Source organism: Platalea leucorodia, assembly GCF_965183815.1.
Source record: "Platalea leucorodia genome assembly, chromosome: W".
Taxonomy (NCBI): domain Eukaryota; kingdom Metazoa; phylum Chordata; class Aves; order Pelecaniformes; family Threskiornithidae; genus Platalea; species Platalea leucorodia.
Window position 1 is genome coordinate 22594910 of NC_138859.1, and position 6000 is coordinate 22600909.

The following is a 6000-nucleotide window of genomic DNA, read 5'->3' on the forward strand; positions in this document are numbered from 1 at the left end:
TCACTTCACCTCATCTGTAATGATGGGTCTAAGACAGATGACCAGCAGCTCCTGCCTTTCTTCTGTCATCTGGTATTCCACAAAGTCTCATGTCGGAAGTTGTCAGCCATTTACTTCACTGTTTAATTCTTCTTGCCCACTTTTGACACATCATACAAGGATAGATGACTTGCAGTAAAAAGCATAATTCCCTAAAAGCTAAACCAAACAAAATTTCAACCTCCAAATCTCATGATTTCCACCTATCCAAAATTTACTTCCAAATTGCATGTTTGTAGGAAGATCTTACAAAAAAAACCCTCAAAATAACAGAGCAACCCCCCCCCAAATCCAAGAAATTTAAAAAAGTTTCCATCTTTCTCAGAACACTGAAAATCATGAATAAGAAAACAATAACTTATGATAGGTAATTTATTGTCCTGAATTAACAGAAAACTAGTAAAAATATGTGAATTTATCACATATCTAAATACAGTTGCAGCATTCATTGAGTATTCTCATTTCAAACTCAGTGATATTGCAAAAGAAAGCCCAACAGAACAGCATATGTTCAATGAGAACATGACTACTTTGGAGCAAGACGTGAAAGGCACAGTCCTCAGAGAAAGACCAAGAAGCCAAGGAAGGCAGACAGAAACGATCCAAGTTGACACTTACATGCAGGCTCATAGATGAGTGATGGAAACTGGACTAATTCAGTTAGTTACCTGGATTTTCTTGGAAGACCCAGTTGACTACTGACTTAACCTTATCAACTTCTGACACTAGATGCATCTCACATGATATGCATACAATTTGCAGATCTGTTCTTATAAATCTACCTCAATGAAGCCATCTTATTATTTCCATACTCCTGGACTTCAACAGGAACTCCTCTTATTTTAGGCACTAGATATTTGTTTTCTTTGCCTATATAGATCATACACAAATGCAGGCAAGCAAAGCAGAGTTATGGCAATTCAGACAACACAGATCAGCAGGCTGAGCACTGGCCAAACCACTGCCATCTCAGGAAAGGAGAATGAGGGGTGTTTGGTGGGTAACAGCAGTAGTTGCTTCAAGATAACACAGACGTGAGAACTTCTTGTGCACTTTGCTATATATTTTTCTTCAAAAATAACAACCGCAGAGCAAGGATGCAAGCCAGCCCCTCGGTCCCCTCTCAGCCACAAACAAGGCCTCGCTCCTGCTGAGGCAGAGGCGACCCAGGCACCCACACCCTACCGAGCCGAGTAAGTCACACACCAGGTGCCGCACTGCCAAGGGACGGGAGAGGCCTCTCGCTGCCCATAGCGGCTGCGAGGCGGCATCACGACCTGCCGTCGGTGCCCCTTGCAGTCCCCGCCGGTCCGAGGCTCAGCGAAGCTCTCAGAGGCGAAGCTCTCAGAGGCGAAGCTCTCAGAGGCGAAGCTCTCAGAGGCGAAGCTCTCAGAGGCGCCGCCGGAGCCCCTCGCGGCCGCACGCACCGCCTCCGAGCTTCAGCCCACGCACCCCGTGGTCAGCCGCAGCCCCCCAGCGCGACCCACGCCAATCGTAAGGCGGCGGCAGAGCCCCCCCCCCAGGCGGAGGAGCCAATGAGCGCCCGCCGAGTCTCAGGAGCAAGAGAAGGCGGAAGGCCTAACCAGCGCCGAGAGCTCGCCGGGCATGGGCGCTCTGAGAGCGACGCGGGCGGCCGCCGGCAGGCGCGAGTATCCCACGGGGGCGCCCCCGAGGAGGGGACCCGACCGGTGTCGGCCCGAGCCATGCGTTTAGCAGCACTGCCGCTTCGTTAGTCATTATTACGTCATCAAAGCGCGCATTGAATCGATCCCTGTTCAATTCCCGGCCGGGTCACGGTACGGCGCTCCGCGGGGTGAGGAAGCGGTTCCGCTAGGTACTCACCACGAGGAGCCCCTCGTCCTGCTGCGCTCACTCCGCCGTTACCGCTTCCTGCTCCCCAGCACGTTGAAAAGCGGGGCAGGCGCCGGCCAATCGCGACTCGCATTCCCGGCCTGCCCCACGCGGCGGAAGTGACGTCAGTCACCTTTCACATGACAGGATGCGCAAGCGACGGGAGGCGCGGTTGGACTGCTCGGTGCATTCTGGGAGTTGTTGTGGGGGAGGGGGAGGGGGAGGGGGGAGGGGGAGGGGGAGGGGGAGGGGGAGGGGGGCGTCGCGTCACCGCCGTGAGGAGCCGCAGCCGGGATGGGCCTGGGATAGGGGCGGGCGGACGGGCTGCCTCCCCCAGGGCTGGCACACCCCCGTGCCGCTGCCGCTCCCCGCAGAGGAGCGGCTCTGGCGGTCACTTCGTGCGGTCCCGGCCCGGAGCTGCGCCGGGAGCCCCAGTGGCGGCGGGCGGCCACTCCGCCCAGCAGGACGGTTGGCTGGGGGAGTGGCCGGCGACGGCCGCCTGGCGCCCCGCTGGAGGGCGGTGTGGCGGCGGGGAGGTGTCCTCGGCTGTTCCGCCCCTGGGAGGGGCACGGCTGCTTTTTGAACACGAAAGAAAAATGCAATTACATTCACTGTTAAGATAAGATTAAACACCATCGGTTTTCCCAGACCTCAAGTCTGTGCGTTCTTCAGTTTCATAAATGAACCAACAAGTCCGTGCCAATTACCGTCGTAACAAAGTGTCTGCAATATTTGACTGCCCTTACTGCGAGATCAAAACAAATACATAGATGTGTTCTGATTGCTGAAGGAAAATGCATGTGTTTCCTCTACTAGATGTGCTTTGGAAAGTTGTGTTGCTGTATTTTGTGCAAGTGACTATGTTACTTAATGCGATCTGCCAAAATATTCTGGAAGCCTGACTGGCAGGGGGCTTGGGAGTGCTTACACCCCCAGCCCTTACCAGCATGAATCAATACATGATTCTCTTCAGCTCCCCTCATTGAACCAACCTCCCTCCATTACATAACCATTCTTATATGCAGATCATGCACGCCATGTTGTTTTTCTTTTATAATTTAAATTGAGTGGTACTTGAAATGAGTATCGTTAAGTGGCATCAAAAACTGCACTGAAATACTACTCAGCAAGTCTAAGCATTCCTTTCTGTAGTGCCCAGCTCTGCTGTAGCTCCAAGTCCCCACAGCTGAAGAAAACAGCTGAGCTTGCCCACATAATTCCTGTGAATGAACTTGTTTTATTAACTTCTCAAGCATTTTCCCTAGCACCAAATCTACATGATTACCATATTTGTTCTCCACTAAAAGGGTAAATGCGTATGAAGTTAATGCAGCTATTCAGTGTAGAAATCCTACAACATCAAACAAAATATAAACAATAGACATTCAGTCAAGTTCAAATTCATTTTTTATTTAGTGTTTAATACAGAAACTCCTAAGAGTCTGCACAGTAATACAAAAAGATTGCCAGTTTTAACAATACCGATGTTTTGTAACGTAATATAAAAAAGTTTGAAGTCAAATTTATGTCCCTTTTATTTTCTCATGTTATTGCTTAATGGCCTTGCTAATGTAATAATATTAATATATATAATAATATTAATTTTCCTGTTAGTAGGTCTGTTCAGACAATTGTTTTCAATCTAGGAGTTGTCTGCCACACCCATTCTTGTTTTCTGGTACATGGGAGTACATGAGGAATGTTGATGCCTCCTGCATTTAAAAGATATAAAGGTTTGCTTTAAATCATTATAGATCTAATGTTTAGTTGAAGAACTATATCTCCAATAGCTCGTAATTAAAATCAAAATATTGCTAAAGTTACCACTATAGGATCAAAACACAACGCAACGCTTAAAAATCATTTAGTTTTTTCATTCCAGCACCTTCTACCTATCCAGACAAGGTTGGTGGTTTGCTTATTTTTCATTAATTTATGTTTTTTTCTGACCATTTGCCTTTTTTTTCCCCATGGCATAGTGTTTCTTTACTTTTTTCCTGTGGCTTCACCCTTCTAATTGTTCTGTCAGATTAGATGGGAGCTTTTAAATGAACAGTTCTTAATTTGTCCTAATAGCTTTTCAAATATAAAATTAGTCTGATTGAGCTTGTCGTGGTTTAACCCCAGCCAGCAACTAAGCATCACACAGCCACTCGCTCACTCCCCTCTCCCCGATGGGATGGGGGAAGAGAACTGGAAGGATGAAAGTGAGAAAACTCGTGGGTTGAGATAAGAACAGTTTAAAAATTGAAGTAAAATGAAATAGAATAGTAGTAATACTAGTAAATAGAATAATAATATAATATTACAATAGCAATATACAAAGCAAGTGATACACTATACAATTGCTCACCACCCACCAACCAATGCCCAGCATGTCCCTGAGCAGTGATCACTGCCCCCTGGCCAACTCCCCCAGTTTATATACTGGGCATGACGTCATATGGTATGGAATAGCCCTTTGGCCAGTCTGGGTCAGCTGTCCTGGCTGTGCCCCCTCCCAGCTTCTTGTGCATCTGGCGGAGCATGGGAAGCTGAAAAGTCCTTGCCTAGTGTAAGCCCTACTTAGCAACAACTAAAACATCAGTGTGTTATTAACATTATTCTCATCCTACATCCAAAACACAGCACTATACCAGCTACTAGGAAGAAAATTAACTCTATCCCAGCTGAAAGCAGGACAGTATCCACCCCTTATTCCATACCATACATGTCATGCCCAGGTCTTACACCTTCCAATACATTCCAATTAATCACCACCACTTTTCCAGTCTTTTGATATATACACACACACAGAGATATCATTTCCTTAGTCTATGGGCCATCCCTCTAAAATGTTGGTTGAGTTCATTTAGTCCATGACTTTGGGCTTCATCCATCATAACAGTCTTTCAGGGCAGGAGAGATGGTGTGTGGTGGTGGAATGTTGCATGCTGAAGCCAGTTCTGGTTCCATCACCTCTGCACTTTGCTCAGTTTCCTCAAAGTTCATTCTTCATTAATTTGGGTGATTCTTACTGTATGCTGTTGATATGGCACATAGTAATCATTGAAGTGATGGCATCCAGTATTATATAGCAACTAACATCATACAATTCAGTTCATTGGCTATTTTCACCCAAAATCAAATCCCCTTGAGGTACACATCGGACTTCCCCATCCTCCTGCATCACCCACCAAGTGCACACAGGTCCTTGAGCAAAAGAAATCCCATGAATGGGTTTGCCTTTGCCTAAGGCAGGAGTAACCCAGACTGTCTTCCCCAGCATATTTTTTATGTGCACTACAGGGACTTTATCCCCCTCTACAGTATGTAAAAGTCTTGATTGGGCAGGGCCAGCTCAATTGGCAGATCCCCTAGTGTTAACTAACCAAGTGTCCTTTGCTAAATGTGTATCCCAATGTTTGAATGTCCCACCACCCATTGCTCTCAGTGTAGTCTTTAACAGTCCATTGTATCGTTCGATTTTCCCAAAGGCTGGTGCATGATAGGGGATGTGATATACCCACTCAATGCCATGCTCTTTGGCCCAGGTGTCTATGAGGCTGTTTCGGAAATGAGTCCCGTTGTCTGACTCAATTCTTTCTGGGGTGCCATGTCGCCATAGGAGTTGCTTTTCAAGGCCCAGGATGGTGTTCTGGGCGGTGGCATGGGGCACGGGATATGTTTCCAGCCATCCGGTGGTTGCTTCCACCATGGTAAGCACATGGCGCTTGCCTTGGTGGGTTTGTGGGAGTGTGATCTAATCAATCTGCCAGGCCTCCCCATATTGATATTTCAGCTATCGTCCTCCATACCAGAGAGGCTTGAACCGCTTGGCTTGCTTGATTGCAGGGCATGTTTCACATTCATGGATAACCTGTGCAATAGTGTCCATGGTCAAGTCCACCCCTCGATCACGAGCCCATCTATAGGTTGCATCTCTTCCCTCATGGCCTGAGGTGTCATGGGCCCACTGAGCTAGGAATAATTCACCCCTATGTTGCCAGTCCAGATCCACCTGAGCCACTTCAATCTTAGCAGCCTGATCCACCTGCTGGTTGTTTTGATGTTCTTCAGTGGCCTGACTCTTGGGTACGTGAGCATCTACGTGACGTACTTTTACAGCCA